Source organism: Hyperolius riggenbachi, chromosome 8 (assembly GCF_040937935.1).
Source record: "Hyperolius riggenbachi isolate aHypRig1 chromosome 8, aHypRig1.pri, whole genome shotgun sequence".
Lineage (NCBI taxonomy): Eukaryota > Metazoa > Chordata > Amphibia > Anura > Hyperoliidae > Hyperolius > Hyperolius riggenbachi.
The window spans coordinates 151,337,396-151,364,972 of NC_090653.1; the positions used below are offsets into that span (position 1 = coordinate 151,337,396).

The window sequence follows — 27,577 nt, forward strand, 5'->3', positions numbered from 1 at the left end:
GCCTACCCACACAGTAACTCTCTACTGAATATCTAACAGCCCCACCTAGTGTTTCCACCCCACCCTTTAGATTGTAAGCCTCTGGCAGGGTCCTCCATTCCCTTGTGTATTCTACAGGATCATGTACTCCTGTCCTATGACAGCCTGTACTTGTATTACTGGGCCTACCTAACCAGCCCATATTGCATGATCATGTATTTTGTACAATTTGCATGTATAACTTTGTTCTATGTTGTATAACCTTGTTATGTCTGTCATCCTTGTATCATTGTATATATTTATTGTTCATCGCTGCGTAATATGTTGGCGCTTTATAAATTCAATAAATAATAATAATAATAATCAGCTTCTGCTTCAAAGTCCTCCAACCTAGTGCAATTCCTCCTTCCTAGTGCTACAGGATAGTGATGAGGTGAGATCATGGTGAGGCAACAAGATTATTAAATGATGCTGAAGTTTACCAGGTATTGAAGACGGACCCGACAATAAAATTCTTAAAAAGAATGGAGCGCCTCCTGTTGGAAGGTAAACAAAATGGTATATTAGATGAAGAGGAATACAAGTTTCTATACAATGATACACATGAATTGAACATATATACACACATATATATATATATATATATATATATAAATATATATATATATATATATATAAATATATAAATATAAATATATATATATATATATATATATATATATATATATATATATATATATACATACAGTATATATATATATATACAATATATATATATATATATATATATATATATATATATATATATATATACACACATACAGTACATATATATATATATATCCATGTATTTGATTGGCAACCTACGTGTTTTCTTTAAGATAAAAATAACTAACTGCAGTGAGATCTATTTCCAATCAATATATTCCCTAAGCACTATGACTGAAAAATAATGATAACATTTCCTAATATGCATTGTCATAATGCAGCAATATTTAATAAGCACAAGTAATATTTTGCTAAGGTGGCAATTTTTTTTTGCTGTGTTAGCATTTCTGAATTTTCAGCATAAATCACTGTTTGCAGAAAATAAAATTGTACAAATTATGCGGAGTATGCCTACATTTTAAAGAGAAATTGCATGTCCATTACATTACTGGAAACTTAGACAGGTGCTTTCTTTTGTAGTTGAAAGTTATTCAAATATTTTTCAGTTTAGGGCCCGTTTCCACTAGGAGCGGTGCGATGCGGCCACATAGCCGCATCGCACCACGGGTGTGCTGAAACACATGCACGCCAGTGGAAGTGTTTCCACTGCATGCATGTTGTGCAGTGCGCAGCGATCCGAAAATCTGAAGCAGGCTGCAGATTTTCGCATGGCCGTATCCGCCCGCAGCCGCGTCACGTCTCCTCCGTGGACTTCCGCATCGGGAGATGCGGAAGTGATGCGGCCGGCGGCTGAAGTGATGCGATGCGGCTAGGTAGCCGCATTTGCATCACTTACTAGTGGAAACGGGCCCTTATCTTTGCAGTCTACAATAAATTCTGAAAACTGAGAGCAAGTTTAGATTGCATCCCTTTGAAAATGTGGCAATCGTTCTCAGTTCTCAGAACATAGTGCAGGAGCACTTTCTACTCTTAGCACATTTGGGATGAGTGACAGTTTCTGCCAGGAGCATTATGGGATAGCTGTGTTTTATGCACACATAAGTATAATGCAACCAAGATGAACTAATGTTTGTCATTAATCCTTCCAATAACTGGAGCTTAAAGAACTTTACTGAATATAATGTAATGAATAAAATTCCTTATTTTTACCAGATTACATTATAAATTATTTAGTCAGTGTTTTCCCACTGCAAACTCTTTTCTCACCCTGATTTTTGTTTTTAAATTTATTACAGGTGGTGACCTCTTTACTGCTGGTAGAATGTTTGTTTGCTGTGAGCTCTGAAGTCAGCAGAAATAACACCTGGCCTCCCATAATGCTCTGGGAGAATTTCACAAAGCTAAACAGCCTAGCCTAGGCTAAACATCACTGGGAGGGTAGGACTACATATCAATTTATAGAAATATAGGACGTTTTTCTGATGCTGAAACCAGGACTAATACGGTAAAAGAGGGTGTCCTAAATAATTCACTACATTTTACTATATGTCATTACAGTGCCTCTTTAATTAATGGAATTCCTTTTGTGTCAAGAAAAGTGGGATATGGATTTCAGAGGAAATTGTAGTGTTTTGTCTGTGAGTACATATTTAGGTTATTATTGAAAAGTTAATTTGGGCTCTCCAGTCAGAAGCCCTGTGTTATAAATCTGATCCCTTCCACTGTTAAAGCTTGCTGTTGGCAGAGCCTGTTCACAAGGATTGGCACATCTCATTTATCAGTTGTGATCTCAACTGTTGTGTAGAAGAGGGCCTATTACAACAAGCAATGCTAACTGGAAGATGGAGTGACATGATACATTTATCACTATCAGGGGCAAACCCAGGATTTTCAAGGGGGGATTCCTGAAAGGTCTCCCTCAGCCACCCACAATACAGTATAATAATATGGTAGGACATCATGCTGGGTACACATAATGCAATTTCCCATCCAATTGATGAGATTTGATGATTATTTTCTAAATGTTCGATCTGCTCCCGACAACGGGATCGATCAGGAGAGGTTTGGAAACAGATAATAATGAGGACAGCTGACATTGCTGATGAAGGGGAAAGTGAAGCATTCACACAGCGGGGCACAGGGCTGTGCACATACCTGACTCTGTGCAAAAAATTACAGAGGCGCCAACAGAATAAAATAGGACCAATTTAAAAACAATAAAATCAGGGGGGGTAAGGGTGGACTTACCTCCCCAGAAGCCAAAAAACACAACCACTGTAGTAAGTATAGACAAAATTTAATCTGTACTCCAGAACAACAATTGCAACGCGTTTCGCGGGTCTCAAGCCCGCTTCCTCATGCAAATACAAAAAGGAGCAGCTCAGAAGTTGTGCTTGTACAGCACTGCGCAGCGCTGTACAAGCACAACTTCTGAGCTGCTGTTTTTTGTATTTGCCTGAGGAAGCGGGCTTGAGACCCGCGAAACGAGTTGCAATTGTTGTTCTGGAGTACAGATTAAATTTTGTCTATAATTACTACAGTGGTTGTGTTTTTGGCTTCTGGGGAGGTAAGTCCACCCTTACCCCCCTGATTTTATTGTTTTTAAATTGGTCCTATTTTATTCTGTTGGCGCCTCTGTAATTTTTTGCATACTGTTATCCACCTGGTGGATGGGTGTGAGCACCCCTTCTTCTTTCCTACTACAGAGAGCGACTTCTTAGTGGGGACAGGCCTAACATCCCCATAAGCGCTAAAAGTGGTTGCCTGACAATTGGCAACCTATGTTTGTGAGTATATCTCTGATTATTTACCACAATTTATCCAAATATCCTCAGTAATACACTATTGGGTGCTCCCGTTTGTCTCTCCTTGGTTTTTGTCTACCTGACTCTGTGCTCTTTTAAGTCCCCCCCCCCCATGCTTTGTACACACACTGCTGCTACATCCAAAGTCAACTGTAGCAGGGAAAGAAAGGGGGCAGTGCTGTGAGCTGCAGGATACCTGCAGATATTCTGGTGTCTCAACTTGTGCCTGTCCCCAGACTCTGCAACGGCCCTGGTCTGAGGGGGGATTCTGGGCAGCTGTTATCCCCCCCCCCCCGCGTTTGTCTATGACTATAGGCTAATCCCATATGCAGATCATCATTTTACTTCAATAAGTCTGTGGGGACTTGCAGGGTTACCAATATCCTGTCCAGAACAGTGGCGTAGCCAGAGATCATGGGGTCCCATAGCAAAACTTTCATGGGGCCCTCAGATGTAGGCACACTCAAGACATGCACCTGCCCCCACCCTATGGATATGAGATATTTGGGCAATCTACATCCTCATGCAACCTACACTGCATATAGTCTATGAGCACTAAGACACGTCAGACGGTAAATGATCACAAGAAAGTTATAAGGGAATAATCAATTACCATTGCGCCCCCTTTGCTCCAGGGCCCCATAGCAGCTGCTATGACTGCTATGGCTATTGCTACGCCCCTGGTCCAGAACCTAAAAGTCTATCGGTAGCAATAAAAGACTTTTTCTCAAAATAGCTTTGTGTTTTATGGATGTTTATAGCTGAACAGTGGCTCCAAAATTAACCCCTAGCTGCCAAACTCAGCAGCACTGTCATTTCAGGCTAGATTCACAGTGAGAGTTGTATTCTGTTCCCTGCAACGGGGGAATGCAACGGAATGGGAAAGCGGCGGTGCATGTTATCCGCATGTTGCATCACATAAGGCCCATTTCTACTAAGCCCAAATCCAGGTGGAATCTGCAGCGTTTCCCTGCATGCGATCTGCATAGGGAAACGCTGCCTATCCATCACATGGCCTGCTTTCCAGATCGCACTTCAGTGCAACTCAGAACGGCATGATGCAGATTTCTGCAGCAAGCAGCCAAATCACTAGAGCAGGGCTTAGCGAATAGGGCTGCGGCTACACAGCAGAATGGGAGCCATGGCCAAATCAGAAATAAGCCCATACAGTGAAGCATACAGTCAATGAATAGCATGCTTCACTGTACTGTTAACACAGGCGTTGTTCAATTAACGCACCGCATGCAGTACACTGGAATACCGCACTCCTTCAGACCGGAATGGCTGCACTGTGGATGTCGCATTGCTTTTGCATCGCAGTGCGACATTCTGGGTAACAATGCGGCCATTATTAGGAAATAAATATGGCCGCCACCATGTTCTTCTCACTTCAGGTGTACTTTAAATAAAGCAAATTGGGATCACATTGCAGCACATTTGCAACCACAGTCAGTCAAAAATGTATGTGGCCCTTAGATTTATTGGTTGTATTCTTGAACATATGGGCCTGACAGTAATTAATGGTTAAAAATCAAATTACGCACAACGCTATATTTAGCAGTATAACAACTTTCAACTATATTTACCAGATTGTGCCATTTAACCTCCCTGGCGGTAAGCCCGAGCTCATGCCGCGCAGGGGGAGATCTCAGCCCCTGGTGGGGCGATTTTTATCCTGTAAAGTGCTGTACGCGCAGCTAGCACTTTGCTAGCCACGCGTACAGCTTGATCGCCGCCGCTCTGCGGCGATCGCCCGCACGCAGCGGCGCAAGAGGGCCCCCCCCCAGAGCCCTGTCCTGCCCGGACCAATGAGTTCCGGGCAGCGCTATGGGCTGGATCGGAGACGTCTGACGTCAGGACGTCGGTCATTCCGATCGTCACCATGGCGACAGGAGAAGCCAAACAGGGGAGCACGTTATATACGCGTTCCCCTGTTTGCTATTGTTGCCGGCGACGATCGCACTAGAGGGACACATGCGCCCTCTAGTGGAGTTTCATGTAGCTACCACTCTGGTAGCTTTACATGAAACAAAAAAAAAAAAATAAAAAAAATTGGATTTCTGCAAATTTTGCAGAAAAAATTAACCGCCAAGGAGGTTAAAAAAAAAAAAGATCATTTTAAAGACATGAAGGTATTTTACTTACTAAAATTATTTGATACTAGGCCAGTGCCTGGTGTGTCTGCAAATATTTTAGCATATTTAATTTGAGTTATTCTAATAATAGCATTTTATGACTTAGGTGTGGAGCTCATTTTCTCTACTCCTGCAGGAAATCTTCAAGCTTGTATTTTTAATGGGGTTGTATAAATACTGGAGATTTTAATCAGGTCACTCTCATCATACGTAATCAGGCTTCTGAATTTAACAGGCACATTATAATTTATGATTTTCAGAGGATGATTCTCTGAGCACTTCTAGCGTTACCATGTACAAGTATATCATCCTGTATACAAGAGTTTGGAAAATGTCACACTGGGAAAAAACATATTTAACTTGCATCATTCTCACATTTGTAGCATCTAGATATCAGTCTTGTCTTGTAAGCAGGCGTATATGCCTGAGCAGTTAGGCTACGTTTCCACTGTAGCGTGACATTTTCACCTGCAAAAAATCGTATAAGATTTTTCTGATTGGGGAAAATTTGCATGTAAATTTGTACGCGGTTTATGCAAATTTTCGTACGTGAAAATTCGCATTAGTTAAATATGCATAATCTGCCTAGTAACAGCTTAGTCATGACTGCTGACAACTTCCTGTAACCATGGATCTAATGCGAATTTTCAGGCAAGTAACGTGAAAATTTGCATTGCCTATACTAAGCATTGTATGCGAATCGTATGCAATGTCCGAAAAAATGATACAGGACCTCAGGTTTTTTTCACGCGTACGAACGCTAACGAAAACTTGCATTGATTAGAAACAGCCCAATTCACCACCATTAGTTGCAAAATCAATGCGAATTTTCTGAGAGAAAAATCCCACACAAAACACACAAGTGGAAACCTAGCCTTAGGGATTGTTCACACTGGGGTGCTTTTCAGTGATCAGCTGCAAATGCGCAAATGTATCCTTTTGGGATCATTCTCACTCCAGTGCAGCTGAGCCTAACAGTGTGTCTATGTCTAAAGCTGAACTAACAAAATAATTGCTACAGATAAGAAGTTCTGGAATGCATGACTAACTTTCTATATGCATGCACAAGAACACAATGAAATAGCAAAATCATTCTATCTCCAATACACCCTTATGTAACTTTCCCTGAAATAGATGCAGCTGTATCCTTGTCTCTCTCTGTCCCTCTCCTTTCTCAGCATGAAATCGCAAGACAGAATGAAAATCCCCTCCCCTCCCCCCCTTTATAAATAAAAGCTTGTGGTGTGATCTCTTAGTATTGGTTGCTGGGGCAAGGGGTGCATGGGAAGATGTTTTGGGCTGTGCAGAAAGAGTTTCAAAATTGCAAAAAGCAGCCAACAAGCTTGCCCAGCTTTTCCGCACAGTTGACAGTCTATGGCTATGCAATCCAAAGGACCTACCGTACGTGAGAAATCTGCCATCTTCTTCACAAAGTCTCATCTATTCGGTCTGCTATTAAATCCTCAACATCGAAAACCTATACAGAGCCTCATAATGGATGCCACAACCGCCTACTGCCATGGTGTAACTTTAAAGGGAACCTTAACTGAGAGGGATATGGATGTTTCCTCTTAACAAATACCAGTTGCCTGGCAGTCATGCAGATCTCTTTGGCTGCTGTAGAAGCTGAATGACACACCTGAAACAAGCATGCAGCTAATCCAGTCTGACTTCAGTCAGAGCACCTGATCTGCATGCTTGTTCAGGGGCTGTGGATAAAAGTAATAGAGACACAGGATCAGCAGGAGAGTCAGGCAACTGGTATTATTTTAAAAGGAAATATCCATATCCTTCTCAGTTTAGGTTCCCTTTAAGGTAATGACCGAAGAAAACATCTCAAATGTCCTTCTAAATCTTTGCCGCACTACTTGCGATCTGGACCCTGGCCCAACTCAGTTCATGGGTAGCACAGTGATGCAGTGGTTAGCGCTCTTACCTTGCAGCGCTGGGTCCCTGGTTCAAATCCCAGCCAGGGCATTATATGCATGGAGTTTGTATATTCTTCCTTAGTTTTCGTGGGTTTCCTCCAGGCACTCCGGTTTCTTCCCACATCCCAAAAACATACAGATAAGTTCATTGGATTCCCCCTGAATTGGCCCTAGACTACCATGCATACACTACATGATACATACATAGGCATATGACTATGGTAGGGACTAGATTGTGAGCCCCTCTAAGGGACAGTTAGTGACAAGACAATATACTATAATATACATACTACAATACGTACAGCACTGCGTAATATGTCGGCGCTATATAAATACTTAAATAAATATTGTTGAAATGCTCTGAGCTGTTTAGGCCAGCATTTCACAAAATAGAATACTGTTCCTTGCAAGCAGGGACGTTTCCTATTTGTTTGAAAGAGGCAATCATCAGGTCACTACTGAAGAAACCATTCCTAGATCTGGATATTCTGGGCAGCTACAGACCTGTCTCCAACCTCTCCTTTCTGGAAAATGTAATTGCAAAGGCTGCATATCTCCAACTTGAAGTCAGGCTCTCAACGAACAACTACTTTGACCCCCTACAACCTGGCTTCAAGAAGCACCACAGTTGTTAAATAGCCCTTGTCCAGATTTGGAACGACCTGTTTATGGCCAGAGACAGAGGCGAGTGTTCCATCCTGATACTGCTTGATCTCTCAGCGGCTTTTGATATAGTTGATCATGAAATCTTGCTTAACAGGCTGCAAGAGTACTGTGGCGTTGATGGTTTAGTCCTCCAATGGTTCTCCTCCTTCCTGCCTGGCAAAACACAAAGGGTATTAGTCTATAATGCACAGCCACTTGCATTGCTGAGCAAAGGCCAGTGTTCTGATGCCCTTCCAGGCATTTCTCACATGATAATCAACAGTTAAATAAGGTGGGCGAGAAATGACCTTAAGGCCCAGACGGTTCACATTAGCTTTTAGCTGCGGATCCAGCCGTATGGTTCTGGTTTCCGTTCTGCTGAACGGACAAAAAAATGCAGCAGGACCCAATCTTCCTGGCCCGTTTCGCTCAACGGAACGGAAACGGAAGGTTTTGCAGCAAAATAGGAACCAATGAAAATGGACGGTCTACAGCGCAATGGCCAAATCTGTATGGCCTGATCCGCAAAAAAACGCAGATGTGAACCGGGCCTAAGGGCCTGTTTCTACTACACGCAGATTGGATGCAGAATGGATGCAGAAAAACTGACTCCAATAAATGCCTATGGGCCTGTCTCCACTAAACGCGATTTTTCTGATGCAGATTTTCCCATAGGCGTTCATTGGAGTCAGTATTTCTGCATCCAATCTGCGTGTAGTGGAAACCGGCCCAAAGTGGGAACTGAGTTTTGCCAAAAGGGAGTTTTCAGAGAGGGTGAAACAGAACCTGCACTCGAATGACTCACGAGCTGTATGGAAAGAGCTTAATTAAAGGGAAGGTTCAAGCAAAATAAAAAAATGAGTTTCACTTACCTGGGGCTTCTACCAGCCCCATGCAGCCATCCTGTGCCCTCGTAGTCACTCACTGCTGCTCCAGTCCCCAGCTGGCAGCTTGCCGACCTCGGAGGTCGGCGGGACGCATTGCGTACATTTTTACGCATTACCGCTAGTGCAGGAACATTAACACATACATTTTTACGCATTGCTGGTTCACGCATTGAACCAGTAACGCGTAAAAATGTATGTGTTAATGTTCCTGCACTAGCGGAAATGCGTAAAAATGTACGCAATGCGTACCGCCGACCTCCGAGGTCGGCAAGCTGCCAGCGGGGGACTGGAGCAGCAGTGAGTGACTACGAGGGCACAGGATGGCTGCATGGGGCTGGTAGAAGCCCCAGGTAGGTGAAACTAATTTTTTTATTTTGCTTGGACATTCCCTTTAAGGCTGCAACTAAGTACAAGCCTCCACCCCAACATGCACCTCCCAGCTCTGAGCTAGCAGAAAAACTCTCCCTCTCACTCTCCCTCCAACCCCTGTGAACAACACCCCAAGCTGGGGTGCTCTGGTGGTGAATGAGACAGATGTCCTGCACCTCCTGTCCAAGCTAAATGCTAGGAAGGCCTCTGGCCCCAACGGCATGTCTCCAGCCTGCCTTAAAACCTGCTTGAGGCAACTTGCTCCCATCCTCTCTGCCATCTTCACCAAGTCATTGGAGGAGGGCAAAGTCCCTAAATGTTTCAAGAGGTCCACCATCATATCTGTCCCTAAGAAACTTGGTGTCTCCGACCTCAACAACTTTAGGCCTGTGGCTTGTAGGCGAACAGGTCCACCAACGATGCTCTAAATATCTGCTTGGACTTTATTAAAGGGAACCAGAGAGGATGAAATATGCATACCTGGGGCTTCCTCCAGCCCCATACGCACGGATCGCTCCCACGCCGCCGTCCTCTGCTGCCTGGATCCGCCGCCACCGGGTCCTGTCATTGCCGCGAGTCGGCCGGCGGACGCGGCCAATTCTCCGCATCCCCGGGTGCTCTCTCCATACAGATACGCATGTGGCTGCCTACTGCGCAGCCGCATGCGTACGGGTATGGAGGGAGCTCCAGTGATGCGGACACTTGGCCGCGTCCGCCGGAAGTGACGGACCCGGTACCAGCGGATCCAGGAAGCGGAGGATGGCGGCGTGGGAGCGATGCAGGCTTATGGGGCTGGAAGAAGCCCCAGGTATGTATAAAATAATTTTCTATTTTGGCTGGCCATTCCTCTCTGGTTCCCTTTAACGACCACCTCGACAGACCGGATGGGTATGCCAGAATACTGCTCCTGGACTTTAGCTCAGCATTTAACACCATCTGCCCACGCATTCTCCAGGAGGATTTTGCTGCACTTGGGGTCCATCCCATCCTTTGACTATAGATCATGGACTTTCTCTCCAACAGATCCCAGGTCGTCAAGCTGGGGTATATCTACTCGCGTGAGATGACCACCAACACTGGCATCCCCAAGGCTGTGTTCTGTCTCCGCTGCTATTCTCCCTCTACACATATAACTTCAGATCCACAGCCGACTCTGTCAAGGTCATCAAGTTTGCTGATGACACCACCATTGTCGACCTCATCACCAAGGATAACATCCAGGTGTACTGTCAGCAGGTGGAGAGGATATGTCACTGGTGCAAAGAGAACAGTCTGGTGCTTAACACAGCCAAAACCGTTTAGCTGATCATTGACTTTAGGAGGTCTGCTTCCACACCTCCTCCAATCTACATCAACAGTACCAAAGTGCCCTGCGCATGCCTCCTGGGCACTACCATCTCAAGTGACCTCAGCTGGAAGCCCAACATCACTGCCACCCAGAGGAAAGCCGAGCAGAAACTTTACTTCCTCCGCCAGCTGAGGAAGTTCGGCATGGCCCAGGAGATTCCGACATGTTTCTACTCTGCCACCATTGAATCGATCCTCTGCTCCTCAATCCTGGTCTGGTACGCCGGCACCACCACCAGCAACAGGCACAAATTACAAAGGGTCATCAGGTCGGTGGAGAGGATCATCGGGAGACCTCTGCCCTCACTTGCCCACCTAGAGTATATAACACAAGACTGCACACAAGGGCACTGAGGATTGCAAGTGACCCCTCTCACCTAGGTCAGTGCTTATTCAGCCCACTACCATTGGCCGGAGGCTTCGGGCCATCTCCACCAAGACCACCAGACATAGGAACTTTTTTTCCCCCCCTCGGCCGTTAGCCTCCTGAACTCCCTCCACATTTTCCCATCCTTTATCAGCGCTCCATCACCCACTGAGTTGTGACTAGAGTAATGGTTTTGGGCAACTGGTCAATTGGACAATTATAATTTAACTGATCAGACTTTCTTCACACCACATTCAGTAGAACTTATTAGTATTTAAATTTAGTTTTAGTGCTGCTGATGGTTTACTGTGTATGGTGTATTATGCCTTTTCTCTAACACTGTGTTACTGTGGCTCTGTAAACTGCATGTGGCATGTCCTCCCATCTATCTTCCTTCCTCTTGCATCTACTGAGCTATGTATCGTGCCAAACCCAATTCCAGGCATGTAAAATAAAATCTAGGCTCGAATGGCCCCTCAAGGAATCATCAGGCTTTGTAACCCCCCCCCCCCCCCCCGGCTTCTTCCAGCTCCTTCCCGGCTCCATGTCCCACGACGCAGCTCCGCTCGCAGCCCGGTGTCTCTGCCGGTAAAGAGGCCGACCTCAGGGTCAATCATTGTCACGTTGTCCGCGGTGTTCTGCACAGGCGCAGTAGTGTGTGTGGGGGGGGGGGGGGAGCTTACAAATCCTGATGATTCCTTTAAAGGGGACCTTCAGAGTAAATACTAAAATCCAGGCAGCCTGCAAGTAAAACAAAGTTTATATTTACCCGGGAAGCCTTATCCCGTGATGCCGTCCCTGCATCACCCGTCTTCCGGTGCCTGGTCCCGCCTCCTCTCTCTGTGTAAAGAAAAATGCCAAGCTTTTTACTCTCTCTCTGCAGAGAAAAACAGCAAGCTATTTACTACAGTAAATAGCTTGGCGTTTTTCTCTGCGGAGAGAGAGGAGGCGGGGCCAGGCACCGGAATTCGGGTGATGCAGGGACTTTGGGATGCCATCGCGGGACAAGGCTTCTCGGGTAAATATAAGTTTGTTTTACTTGCAGGCTGCCGGATTTTAGTATTTACTCTGGAGGTCCTCTTTATGTTCCTATGTGTTATTCTATGTTCTCTGGCTCAGAAGAATATCCGTAAATCGGACTCTTTTGGCAGCTCTTACATATTGAGACTTACCAGACTGGCTGATGCTTTGAACATGGCAGATGATTGATATTCCTGAACCCTTGCACCATTTCTGTTGTATTTTATGATATTATGAGTGTAAGAACATTATAAAGTGACCAGATTATATTGTATATGGCTTTGTCAAGGCCATGTGTAGCGGGAACAGTAAATTCGGGCGCCTGAGGCAAGTGGACAAATCGGGCGCCGCCATTCACTCCCATAATAAATATCGTTTAATGGGCGCCCGACAGGAAAAAAGGGCGCCGGAGAAAAATAACGTTTTATAAGCGGCGCCCGGAGACTTTTACTGTTTTATAACTGCTTCTCATGATTACACATTATTTTATGATTTATAATTTTTTAAACATTATTTTTAAACGAAAAACAGTACAATCTTTTTTAAAACATTATTTTTAAACGAAAAACAGCACAATATTTTTTTCACACGTTATTAATGCTTATCACAGGGGGGTCTTAGGTTTAGGCACCACCAGGGGGGTCTTAGGTTTAGGCATCAACAGGGGGGTCTTAGGTTTAGGCACCACCAGGGGAGTCTTAGGTTTAGGCACCACCAGGGGAGTCTTAGGTTTAGGCACCACCAGGGGAGTCTTAGGTTTAGGCACCATCAGGGGAGTCTTAGGTTTAGGCACCACCAGGGGGGTCTTAGGTTTAGGCACCAACACGGGGGTCTAGGGGTTAGGGGTAGGTACAGGGAGGGTTACTTACTATTTTTTTTTAAACGTTATTATACGTTTCACTTTTTAAACGGAAGATTAACGTTTTCACAATTGCCAATTTCATGCACATTATTTAATGATTTATAACTTTATAAAACATTATTTTTAAACGAAATATAGTACATTATATTTTTAAACGTTATCCATGTTTATCGTTTAAAACCCGGCGCCCTTTTTTCCCAGCGCCCCTTTTTAACGTACGCATGTGTAGCTGTGTAATGTCTGCCTTGTCTGCAAGCTATGAGTATAAAAGCCCCATACCACCTGCTGTTCTGATGTACATTAATTATGCATCGCCTGGGACTGGAGTGCATATGGGTCACTAACCATATCCTGAATCCAGCTCCTCTGGAGCATCTAATTCAGTCAGTCGCTAAAAAAGTAGGATATGGTTTATCTTCTGTGTCTGTTTACAATGCGTGTTGAGATGGTGTAAATTCTTATGTAATCATATAGTCACGTTGGCCACCTGTGAGCAGCTGTAATGAGCACAATAAAATAAATGTCACATTCCACAGAAAATTCAAATAGAAAAAAATACAAATGTAAATCAGTTCCTGCATTTAAAAAAAACAAACAATATATTTCTCAGTATTCTCACAACTTTTGTGCTTTTGTAACCCAAAAAAACCTGTTGAAGGTTATACTTTTCATTCCATCCATCCACACAGTCTGTCAGACTTAAGTTTTTTTTTTTTATCATAAAATGAGAACACAATGCTTGATAAACTAAGATGCTCATAGGTCGGAGATCACCAGAAATCATACCTTGCCTGGTTAAAAAACAAAACAAAAACCAAAAAAAAACCTGCTTGGTTGTGACAAGGTTCCCTCTCATTGGTCATAATGGACCATGGTGACATGGATTCTGAAATGTTTGATTTTGCACAGGCCTACAACTGAATATTGCAATCACCATTGTAAATGCACTGCAATTCAATTACAATTTTTTTGTAATTTACATTGATGTAATTTATATTGAATTATTCGGTTTAGCACTGTGAATGCGTTTACATGTTTTCAAAGATTCTGTTCAGAAAACAAACCCACAGTTAAATCATAAGCACATCACATAGCACCACATCCAGTGTACCGTTTTCTTTCACCATCACATTGAGGCTGGACTCACACTCTGTGATTTATATTTATAACAAATGTGAGAACTGCAATGGAGACTGGACACAGACTTTAATTGAAATCCTGCATGCAGCAAGTTAGAATAAAGCTGGGACCCTTCCTACAATATTTCACAATAATGTCAAATATGAAGTACCTGTGCAGTAGTATGGAGCCACCCGTGCGCAGCTTTGTTTTAATGCATGAACGGCTCCTTGCTACTGTGCAGGTGCAAACCCTACTGGCACCTGCACAATGCAGCCACTGACATACACCGAGGAGAGCTGAGATGAATAGGGTCCTGGCTGGCAGTGGAGGAGTTGAGGACATTGAGGAAGCAGGTAAGTATCTACTTTTTTTTTTTTGATCTTCAGGATTCCTTTAACTCAAAACATTACATCAGTGGGAAAGAGGCACTGCGATTTCAATAATAATATCAGTTCCTTTGCGATCAACTAATGGTACCTGATCCAGTTTTCAGACCGAAAAGTGGTCCATAGAAAAGGGCCTTTTTTTCTTTTTTTGCATGCACAAAACCAAGCTTTTACCTCTGTTTCTCTCTCTCTCCTTCTCTCTTTCACTCTCTATATAAATATATCAAGTACTTTTCCTATCAGCATACAGCACAAATGGGGCAGCCTAAAAAAGCAGTAGTCTTCTCAGTATTGTAACCTGATGCAAAAGGGTTTATTTTTTTTATTTTGAAAAGGTCATTGGAAATGCCAAATCACTTTCAGCCTGAATTATTTAGGATATCTCAAAGATCACAGCTGTCAAAAACACAGTGCCAACGTAACTATGGAATCTCACTATAAACCGCTATGAAATGGCCTGTAATATAATGCACTGATCATTTTCCATTTATCAATACCCAAAGAATCTTGCCACTTTGATGCACATAAAGAATAGGCTAGAAAAGTACATTTCAGTCCCTAGCATAATCGCTGCAATTGATCTGAGTGCAGAGATGGCTGCGGCAGCTGTCAAGCACTCACGCTACCATTTTTCAGCATTTCTATTAGAATAGCTATTGTCAGTATAAGCTGTTTTTCAATCTTGGTCTTTTATTGCCTTTATGATATCAAGGATAAAATCTGCCCCAAGTGAAAACTATCAATTTTATAGTCATGTCTGATTTCTCTTCCAACAAAGAATATATTTGTTTTTGCTGTTTGTCCACTGAACTGTGAATGCTGCTGCTGCTGGTGATGCAGGGGGTGGCAGTCACTCTGAAATAACTCAAGCATTTATCATCTTTTTAGAAATTTTCTGCAATGTAAGTACATAGTTACTGGTAGATAAGCATAAAACTGTAGAAGGAATAAAAGGCCAGTGACTTGTAAAACAGGAAAACAGAGGCAACCGAAAGCCCAACATGGTGTAGTGCAAAGGTGCCCACACTTTTTCGGCTTGAGAGCTACTTAAAAAAATTAGCAAGTCAAAATGATCTACCTATGTACAATTTTAGGAGCACACTTGTATATACATAATGAAAATGTAGTGGGGTCGGGATCTACCATGAAGTCCTTCGCGATCTACCGGTAGATCGCGATCTACCTAATGGGCACCCCTGTAGTGTGTCAGAATAATGGGGTTTTGCAATAAACAAAGGTACAACAGTTGAATACTCCACAACAGTTGCTCCCCCAACCCAAAGCAACCCCATCCATCATCCCTCCCCATCCTTTAAATTATATTCTGGATTAAAATAAAAATGTAATTGCAACTTGAATGTGTCCATTGCTTTGTCTATTGGGTAGAGGACACACTTGGCCAAACAAAGTGTTTGTCTATCCAGTTTCAAAAAATCAAAAAAAGATTTCACAATGCACTAGACGTATCCATAAGTAAAATATACCATCTTTATTAATCCAATATGTTTCAATACATATAAAACAAAGACCCACAATAGGGAAACCACAAACAAGGGAAACAACAAATAAAAAATCCCCAAATATAACTTCCCTATAACCAATGGGACTAGACAGGGTTGCCCCTTGTCCCCTCTGCTCTTTGCTTTATCTATAGAGCTGTTGGCTGCAAGGATAAGGGACAACCCTGATATTTCTGGTATTACAATTGGTAGGTCCACCTTTAAAATCTCGCTATACGCGGACGACGTCCTTTTATCATTAACAAACCCCATTATCTCTCTTCCCAATGTGCATGCAGAGCTCTCCAGGTATGGCTCACTGTCTAATTACAAGATAAATGCTGGTAAATCTGAGATACTCCCCTTTCACATACCTTCACAGATTATAAATACCCTCAAATCTAATTTTTCCTATAAATGGCAAGGCTCCAGTCTAAAATACCTAGGAATTAAACTAACCACGCACACCTCCCAACTAATTAGACATAATGTAACTCCCATTATCAATAGGGTAATTTCAGATCTGGGTAAATGGGAAGATTACCACATATCATGGTTTGGCCATACGGCAGCATTCAAAATTAATCCCCTCCCTAAATTGCTTTATGTTTTTTCAGTACTACCATTCTGGATCCCCAAATCTTTTCTGATTCCTTTGCAGCGTTCTCTATTTAGGTTCATTTGGCACTGCCGACCTCCCCGTATAGCTAGATCCATTCTTACTCTCCAGAGACATGCAGGGGGATTGTCAGTCCCAAATTTATATAATTACTATATTGCTGGTCAGATTAGGCAGATGGTGGCTAGGTGGGAACGAGGTCCTCATGCCAGATGGGCTCAGATCGAATTCCATGTCCTCAAACCATTGGCTCATTGTCAAAGTCCCTGCTCTTCAAATATATTCCTCAATATCATCTAACGTTCAATTGTGGTCCTCTCTTAGTGGACGTATGACCATGTTTTCTACAGTTACTAGTTTTACCCCTCTATTTGGTAACCCTAATTTATCTCCTGGCATGAACCTACCAGCAAACTCAGTTTGGAAACTTAAAAATAACCTCTTTATTAGAGACTTGTTGGACCCCTTTACTGGAAAGTTATACACTTTTAATGCATTGAAAGAAAGATTAAACCTGACGAACTCTTACTATCTCCAGTATTTACAAATCAGACACTTTATAAGCTCAATCTCTCCTTCGTTGGAGTTTCTGCAAAAAACTGAACTAGAGTCTATCTGGGACGGTGGTCCAAAACAAAAAGGTCTTATCTCAATGCTATACCCATGGCTCAATGATCCCAAGAGAGATCACTCTGAATTTCAGCACAAATATTTGCAATACTGGGATCAAGCTTTTCAAACAACAACTACGTTGGAATCCTGGGCAAAAATCTGGCAAAATGCAGCAAAAACTTCAATCTGTGTCCAAACTATGGAAAACATCTACAAAATCATGATGCTATGGTATAAAACACCAGTCCGCCTTAACAAATGGTTGCCCTCAATATCACCGGCATGCTGGAGAAATTGTGGAGACACTGGATCATTACATCATATTATGTGGGACTGTCCAAAAATTCACTTATTCTGGTTAGAAGTAATATCATTTATAAAACAGCGCACTGATATAGAGGTCACTCTTGACCCATGGTACTGTCTGCTTGCCAAACCTCTGCCAAAAATTAAAAGCTCCTCATCCAGATTAATAAATCACTTTTTATCAGCAGCACCTTGCCTAATCTCCAAGCACTGGAAAGACATGAACCCTCTGTAACGATAGGTGTCAGCACACAGAGAGAATCTGATTATTGGCGATCTGCAGTATCACCAAGAATTATTATTATTATTTAGTATTTATATAGCGCCGACATATTACGCAGCGCTGTACAGTGTATATATATTGTCTTGTCGCTAACTTTCCCTCAAAGGAGCTCACAATCTAATCCCTACCATTGCCATATGTCTATATTATGTAGTGTAAGTACTGTAGTCTATGGCCAATTTTAGGGGAAGCCAATTAACTTATCCGTATGTTTTTGGAATATGGGAGGAAACCCACACAGACACGGAGAGAACATACAAACTCTTTGCAGATAGTGCCCTGGCTGGGATTCGAACCAGGGACCCAGCACTGCAAGGCGAGAGAGCTAACCACTACGACTCCGTGCTGCCCAAGAATACAGATATATACCTGATTATTGATGATCTGCAGAATCACCGATAATACAGATATATCGCTAACCTCTGGGCACCTAAAGCGTGTAAGTGTTTGGTGTAACAGTATGGATCGGACCACCGGGGTAGCAGGTGGTCCAATAAGTAGAAACAGACTCTACTGCAGTCAGGGACTCCAGGAGGTAGCAGACTTTGACTGGTATGCAGCAGTGCCCCCTCTGAGAAGCAGGGGACCCCTGCAGGAGGACTGAGCACCCAAGGGGTGGGTGACAGTCCGACAGGTCAGGCAGGCCGAGTCGACAACACACAGACAGATAAAATACAAAGACAGAAGGCTGATTCGGTATCCAAGGCAAGCAGGGTTTGGCAACGGAATATCAGAAGTGCAAGGTACCGAATCAGAGATCAGAAGAATAGTCAGGAAAGCAAAGTAATAACAGATATCAAACAATGCCTAGTCTGGGTGTGAGGTCCGTGGTCTCTACACCCTGGAACTAGTCTGAAGTATAACAGAATGATAACACAAGTTCCCTAGTCTGGGTGTGAGGTCCGTGGTCTCTACACCCTGGAACTGGTCTAATGAATAACACAGATGATACACAGTATTCCTAGTCTGGGGTGTGAGGTCCGTGGTCTCTACACCCTGGAACTGGTCTAATGAATAACACAGATGATACACAGTATTCCTAGTCTGGGGTGTGAAGTCCGTGGTCTCTACACCCTGGAACTGGTCTAATGAATAACACAGATGATACACAGTATTCCTAGTCTGGGGTGTGAGGTCCGTGGTCTCTACACCCTGGAACTGGTCTAATGAATAACACAGATGATACACAGTATTCCTAGTCTGGGGTGTGAAGTCCGTGGTCTCTACACCCTGGAACTGGTCTAATGAATAACACAGATGATACACAGTAAACTGGCTAAGTGTGGATTCCCAGGTCCTCCTGGTTCCACCACACTGAAAGATCTGACTAGGTCTGAGTGCTAACACATAGGTATTCGCAACGCCAGACAACCAGCAACTGAACAGCAAGAGATATATATAGTGAAGTGCTCCTCAGCGCCGCCACGCTCCCATCAACCAATCATCTGCTGAGCTGGGGTCAGCTGACCGTCCCGATCAGCTGACCCTTCTCCTATTGGCATAAAGAGCCTGTCTTGCGGCGCGCGTGCGTAGCTCTCCATCTGTGTGCACTACTAGGTCCAGATAACCCAGACGCATGTTGCTGTGAGGAAACCGCCGCTCTGTGCGCGGAAACCGCCGCCTCACTGTCAGCACAAGCGGCGGATTTTCCGCAATCCTTCACACCCTCCCACTATCACTGAATTCCAGGCAAGGCTAAAATATGTTTATAACTTGGAGTATCTGACCGCAAAAATTCAGGATAAAATGCATTTGTTTTCTAGGATCTGGGGTGATATATCTTTCTAAATGTATGCCAGATGTACGCATTAATTATAAGGCTTGTAGTACCCATTGTTGACCTTCTTTCTCTCCTACTCCCGTCCTTCCTTCCTTCACCTCCTTCCTTCTGTCTTCTTCTGTTCTTTACCTTTCCTATATACTCAAAAGGTTGGTGGTATGAGTCATAGTTGACTCTCTCTCCTTAATATTAGATTATATTATGCTTAATGAGGTTCTAATATGATAATGTATGCTAATTTCTTGGCACTGTATAAAGAACTGAGAATTCATTGGTAATATTTCGATAATAGTATTATTTGCATATAGATACTAGTCCCCATTAATCTTAATTCCTTTATTGGTTATTTGGCTTATGGTGCCTTATAGATATGCTCTTTTTATATGCATATTGGAATTGTATGTATTGATACTGAACCTGTTCTAATAAAAACATTTAAATATAAAAAACAAATCCCCATATATATGGGGGTAGGTGGCTGCACAATAATTGCGTCTGGAGTGGGTCACAAGGGACAAGAATATATAATGTAATGTATATTATAGAATCACCATACACATATGGGAGTGGGCGTAGGCGTATAAATATATATATATATATGTATAAATATATATATATATATATATATATATATATATATATATATACACAAACCGTGGTTTGCAAAATTATTCGGCCCCCTTGAAGTTTTCCACATTTTGTCACATTACTGCCACAAACATGAATCAATTTTATTGGAATTCCACGTGAAAGACCAATACAAAGTGGTGTACACGTGAGAAGTGGAACGAAAATCCACAAGGGTCCGTCCTTGGACCCCTCCTCTTTTCCATTTACACCCATGGCCTGGGACAAATAATAAGCTTTTTTGGGTTTCAATATCACCTCTATGCTGATGACACCCACATTTTTTGTTCTGCCCCAGACCTCTCCACACTACTATCAAAAGTCCCCGAATGTCTATCCGCTGTATCTTCATTTATGTCATCCCGCTTCCTTAAACTCAATATGAGCAAAACAGAGATTGTGATATTTCCACCTTCGCTCTCTGTTCCACCTCCCATTGTCACAATCAATGTAGATAACACCTCAATAGCATGAACCTCCAAGGCTCTCCTTTAAACCACACATTAACACTTTAACTACCTCCTGCTACTTCCATCTCAAAAACATTTCCAGAATCCGTCCCTTCCTTTCACAAGAAGCAACTAAAATGGTTGTGCATGCCCTAATCCTCTCCCGTCTTGACTACTGCAACACCCTACTCTGTGGTCTACCAAAAAGCAGACTAGCACCTCTCCAATCCCTACTAAACTCCACGGCCCATCTCATCCACCTCTCTTCTAGATCCTCTGAGGCAGCCCCTCTCTGCCAATCCCTCCATTGGCTACCAGTTGCCCAAAGGATCCATTTTAAACTTCTCACGCTTGCATATAAAGCTCTACACAAGCTATCGCCTCCATACATTTCCTCTTTAATCTCCAGATACCTCCCCGGCCGGACCCTCCGTTCCTCACAGGAGACCTTTTTGTCCTCCAGCCTAGTCACCTCCTCTCACTCTCGCATCCAAGACTTCTCACAGGCTATCCCTTTCCTTTGGAACTCTCTCCCTCAGCCGGTTCGCCATGCCACAAGTCTGGAAACCTTCAAATGTACTCTGAAAACACACCTGTTCAGACAAGCCTATAATTTGCTATAGGCAGCACTGAAGGCACACTGGCTCACCCACTAATCCTTGTGTTCCCTTCCCTTTTGTTTCCTCCCCACTACCCTCTAGATTGTAAGCTCGCAAGGGCAGGGACCTCCTCCTAGTGTCTCTCATACTGTTGTAATTTTAACATATGTACATGTACCAACTACACATCAACTATGTATGTATCTGTATTCATTCTATTCAGTGTCATGACTGTACACTGTCTGGTATTTCTTATGTATATTTGTTCCCCATTATTTGTTTGTACTATGTACAGCGCTACGGATGATGTTGGAGCTATATAAATAAAAAATAATAATAATAATACATGATTCCAAACATTTTTTACAAATAAATAACTGCAAAGTGGGGTGTGCGTAATTATTCAGCCTCCTTTGGTCTGAGTGCAGTCAGTTGCCCATAGACATTGCCTGATGAGTGCTAATTACTAAATAGAGTGCACCTGTGTGTAATCTAATGTCAGTACAAGTACAGTTGCTCTGTGGCGGCCTCAGAGGTTGTCTAAGAGAATATTGGGAGCAACAACACCATGAAGTCCAAAGCACACACCAGACAGGTCAGGGATAAAGTTATTGAGAAATTGTAAAGCAGGCTTAGGCTACAAAAAGATTTCCAAAGCCTTGAACATCCCACGGAGCACTGTTCAAGCAATCATTCAGAAATGGAAGGAGTATGGCACAACTGTAAACCTACCAAGACAAAGCCGTCCACCTAAACTCACAGGCCGAACAAGGAGAGCGCTGATCAGAAATGCAGTCAAGAGGCCCATGGTGACTCTGGACGAGCTGCAGAGATCTACAGCTCAGGTGGGGGAATCTGTCCAAAGGACAACTATTAGTTGTGCACTGCACAAAGTTGGCCTTTATGGAAAGAGTGGCAAGAAGAAAGCAATTATTAACAGAAAAGCATATGAAGTCCCGTTTGCAGTTTGCCACAAGCCATGTGGGGGACACAGCAAACATGTGGAAGAAGGTGCTCTGGTCAGATGAGACCAAAATTGAACTTTTTGGCCAAAATGCAAAATGCTATATGTGGCGGAAAACTAACACTGCACATCACTCTGAATACACCATCCACACTGTCAAATATGGTGGTGGCAGCATCATGCTCTGGGGGTGCTTCTCTTCAGCAGGGACAGGGAAGCTGATCAGAGTTGATGGGAAGATGGACAGAGCCAAATACAGGGCAATCTTGGAAGAAAACCTCTTGGAGACTGCAAAAGACTTGAGATTGGGGCGGAGGTTCGCCTTCCAGCAGGACAATGACCCTAAACATAAAGCTAGGGCAACAAAGGAATGGTTTAAAACAAAACATATCCATGTGTTAGAATGGCCCAGTCAAAGTCCAGATCTAAATCCAATCGAGAATTTGTGGCAAGACCTGAAAACAGCTGTTCACAAACGCTGTCCATCTAATCTGACTGAGCTGGAGCTGTTTTGCAAAGAAGAAGAGGCAAGGATTTTAGTCTCTAGTTGTGCAAAGCTGGTAGAGACATACCCTAAAAGACTGGCAGCTGTAATTGCAGCAAAAGGGGGCTGAATAATTACGCACACCCCACTTTGCAGTTATTTTATTTTTCAATGTTTGGAATCATGTATGATTTTCGTACCACTTCTCACATGTACACCACTTTGTATTGGTCTTTCACGTGGAATTCCAATAAAATGGATTCATGTTTGTGGCAGTAATGTGACAAAATGTGGAAAACTTCAAGGGGGCCGAATACTTTTACAAACCACTGTTAGATAGATACAGGTAGATAGTACAAAAATAACAGCAATAGGAGAAACACTATATAGGCATCATATACATATTCTAACATGAAGTACCATTCAATAGTCCATAAAGTACTTATAGTGCAAAAATCACAATATAAACAAATCCAGCAATCCACAATCCTGTCTATTTAGCCACAGCAGTAAGGCTCCAAAGTAGTCACAGTCCTATGAGTGTCAGAGCACTATAGTGCAATTCAATGAGGATACCTGAGCAGTCCCTATCTCCAGAACACCGCAGCTGCCATGAAAGTTTGGTCTAGGTTGTTGGATTTGTTTATATTGTGAATATTTTTGCACTATTAGCACTTTATTGATTATTGAATGGTACTTATAGAATATGCATATGATGCCTATATACAGTCCTGGCCAAAACTTTTGAGACTGTCAAAAATATTAGTTTTCACAAAGTTTGCTGCTAAACTGCTTTTAGATCTTTGTTTCCGTTGTTTATGTGATGTACTGAAATAAAATTATAAGCACTTCATACGTTTCAAAGGCTTTTATTGACAATTACATGAGATTTATGCAAAGAGTCAGTATTTGCAGTGTTGGCTCTTCTTTTTCAGGACCTCTGCAATTCGACTGGGCATGCTCTCAATCAACTTCTGGGCCAAATCCTGACTAATAGCAACCCATTCTTTCATAATCACTTCTTTGAGTTTCTCAGAATTAGTTGGTTTTTGTTTGTCCACCCGCCTCTTGAGGAATGACCACAAGTTCTCAATGGGATTAAGATCTGGGGAGTTTCCAGACCATGGACCCAAAATTTCAACGTTTTGGTCCCTGAGCCACTTAGTTATCACTTTTTGCCTTATTACACTGTACTCCATCATGATGGAAAATGCATTGTTCTTCACCAAACTGTTGTTGGATTGTTGGAAGAAGTTGCTGTTGGAGGGTGTTTTGGTACCATTCTTTATTCATGGCTGTGTTTTTTGGCAAAACAGTGAGCGAGCCCACTCACTTGGATGAGAAGCAACCCCACACATGAATGGTCTCAGGATGCTTTACTGCCATGACACAGCACTGATGGTAGCGCTCACCTTTTCTTTTCCAGACAAGCCTTTTTTCAGATGCCCCAAACAATCGGAAAGGGGCTTCATCGGAGAATCTGACTTTGCCCCAGTCCTCAGTAGTCCATTCACCATACTTTCTGCAGAAGATCAATCTGTCCCTGATGTTTTTTTGGGGAGAGAAGTGCTACTTTGCTGCCCTTCTTGACACCAGGCCATCTTCCAAAAGTCTTCGCCTCACTGTGCGTGCAGATGCGCTCACACCTGCCTGCTGCCATTCCTGAGCAACCTCTGCACTGGTTGCACTCCGATCCTGCAGCTGAATCCTCTTTAGGAGACGACCCTGGCGCTTGCTGGACTTTCTTGGACCCCCTGAAGCCTTCTTAACAAGAATTGAACCTCTTTCCTTGAAGTTCTTGATGATCCTATAAATTGTTGATTTCGGTGCAATCTTAGTAGCCACAATATCCTTGCCTGTGAAGCCATTTTTATGCAACGCAATAATGGCTGCATGTGTTTCTTTGCTGGTCACCATGGTTAACAATGGAAGATCAATGATTTCAAGCATCACCCTCCTTTTAATATGTCAAGTCTGCCATTCTAACCCAATCAGCCTGACATAATGATCTCATCTCCAGCCTTGTGCTCGTCAACATTCTCACCTGAGTTAACAAGACGATTACTGACATGATCTCAGCAGGTCCTTTAAAGGGAAGGTTCAGGGACTATCTGAAAAAAATAAAAATCCCCATCCACTTACCTGGGGCTTCCTCCAGCCCGTGGCAGGCAGGAGGTGCCCTCAGCGCCGCTCCGCAGGCTCCCGGTGGTCTCCGGTGGCGCTCCCGACCTGGCCAGGCCGGCGGCCAGGTCGGGCTCTTCTGCGCTCCAAGGCTCGGCACTTCTGCGTCCCACGCCGGCGCTCTGACGTCATCGGACGTCCTCCGGGCTGTACTGCGCAGGCGCAGTAGTTCTGCGCCTGCGCAGTACAGCCCGGAGGACGTCCGATGACGTCAGAGCGCCGGCGTGGGACGCAGAAGTGCCGGGCCTTGGAGCGCAGAAGAGCCCGACCTGGCCGCCGGCCTGGCCAGGTCGGGCGCGCCACCGGAGACCACCGGGAGCCTGCGGAGCGGCGCCGAGGGCACCTCCTGCCTGCCACGGGCTGGAGGAAGCCCCAGGTAAGTGGATGGGGATTTTTATTTTTTTCAGATAGTCCCTGAACCTTCCCTTTAATGACAGCAATGAAATGCAGTGGAAAGTTTTTTGGGGGATTCAGTTAATTTTCATGCCAAAGAAGGACTGTGCAATTCTGGAGTATATGCAAATTGTTATTATAAAAACTTAAGCACCAACTTTTCTCATTTCCAATATTTTTGTCAGTCTCAAAACTTTTGGCCAGGACTGTAGTGTTTCTCCTATTGCTGTTATTTTGTACTATCTACCTCAGCACTTTGGCACTGTTATTTGTATACTGTATATATATATATATATATATATATATATATATATATATATATATATATACTGTGTATGTGTGTGTATATATATATATATATATATATTATATATTCTTATCCCATTTTTTGCTACTGTGTTTGCTCTAGATATGCACATGCGTGTATATATATCTTCATGTTACTGTAGCTGTGCTCTCTGGATAACCTTATGGTGATTTGTCTATCCAGTTGTCACTGGTCCTACTAAAGGATGGAAGTCGGTCAGTGATCTGAACATCCTACTTCCATCTAATGTCTGTACCAGCCTTACCTGGAGCTGATTAAAGGCATTTTAACATTTTTAACTGGCAGGCACAGTGATGGGGGAGGATTATACTTAATTGTGGCTCTGGAAGCTTTTAGCTTCTGATGTCTCAGAAAAGGCTTTGTGTTAGACAGGGCACACAAGTCAAGCAGACTTTTTCAAGTGCAATGTCATCTTTTATTCTCGATTGTTATACAAGAGGAACAACACAGGGCAAAGCTTGCTGGAGGTTAGTACAGGCCCATGCCCTGCAGATAAAGCCTGAAGCTTGACTTCACTAAATCTATCTTTTCACTGATAAACCTGAAACTAGCAATGTGACTAATAGCATCAGCATCTGTTCATATTTGCTAAAATCCTGTAATCTGAAACAGGGCCGGGCCGAGGCATAGGCTGGAGAGGCTCCAGCCTCAGGGCACCGTGTAGGAGGGGGCGCAAAATTCATTCAGCTGTCATTCCTAATTGTGTTAGGGATACATGGCAGTGACTGCAAGCCAGATAACTAGAGATTAAGGTGTTGGGGAGGTTGTGGGCCCCGTGGCGCCTCTTTCTCTAATAGCAATCAGTGTGTGACGGCTGGGGTGGGAGGGATGGAGGGGCGCACTTTGGTGTCTCAGTCTTGGGTGCTGGATGACCTTGTCCCAGCTCTGATCTGAAAGCAAATTGTCTTGGTTCACTTGCACTGCCGGCTATATTGGATTTATGATTCTTTTTACTACATGGCTGTTAGTATACTTTAGATTTTCATTAAAAAAATGATCCAATGCTGGTATGTAGCAAGAAAAAGTCTCTCTGGGCCACTTGTAGTTTGAGTTTGGCTGGCATTAGGTCGGTTAAATGTTCTGCTGGGGAATATTTACTGAAATGTGATAGCATTATTAAACCACAGTCAGTGGTAGTTCCATGCTGTATAGATGTGCGGTGTGATAAATCAATTTGTTTTCAGGTTACAGCTCTTCAGAGACAATGCAGGATAATGTGCTGCCTGGATTGTTCTGCTGCTTAGAAGAGGAAGAAAGCTGAGATGGCCAGGCAAGATAACTTTTCCTAACCACTTACTTGAGCTTTCAGGTCTACAAGAGGAAAGGCCAAAATGCCTTCTGATCAAGGTGCCGGCAACCACATGGGGTGCGAACCTGGAGGAGGAGTCCGGACACAGAGGCGGCGGTAGAGAGGTAAAATATTAGCACTGTGGCCATGCTACTTCAAAATATTCCTCAAATTATGTCATAATGCTGAATTAAATATAGTAGGGGTGAATTACAGGACATTTAGATCTGATCTCTCTGGTGACAGGACCTAGAGAAAGCTGTCTTCCTGTATTAAAGGTTTTTACGGCCTGTTTTCTGACTTGTTATCAGCTTTCCTGTAATGTCCGTATTAGAGGTGCCTGCTAGGCTCCAGTCTGTCTGCTTAGTTGGATCTGGTAGGGGGTATTATTGCTTGTTTGTCACCTTTATAGTTAACAACACTTCCTATAGAAGTGGCCTGGAATGTTGTTTCTGGTTTCAAGTTGCCCTGTTTTGTACAACTCAAACTTAAATGGAACCTGAACTGAGTAAAATTATTTAAAATAAACACATGATGTAGCTGCATATGAATATTACATACTTACCTTACCATCAGTTTCTCTCAGAAACTCACCATTTTCTTCTTACAGTGATCCCTTCCAGTTCTGACAAGATTTTGTCAGAACTGAAATATACCAGTTGCTGTCAGTTATATCAGATGCTGTCAGTTACAACTGAATGTGCA

The 27,577-nt window shown here is 43.2% G+C and overlaps 1 long non-coding RNA gene across 1 annotated transcript in view; it reads right to left on the reverse strand.

Annotated features, from left to right (window-relative positions):
* Window positions 1–322: 322 nt before the first annotated feature.
* LOC137528351 (uncharacterized) overlaps window positions 323–27,577 on the reverse strand; it is a 63,198-nt gene continuing 35,943 nt past the window's right edge. Inside the window, exon 3 of the long non-coding RNA XR_011023370.1 lies at window positions 323–515. This is a non-coding gene — a long non-coding RNA (uncharacterized lncRNA). The remainder of the gene's footprint in view (window positions 516–27,577) is intronic.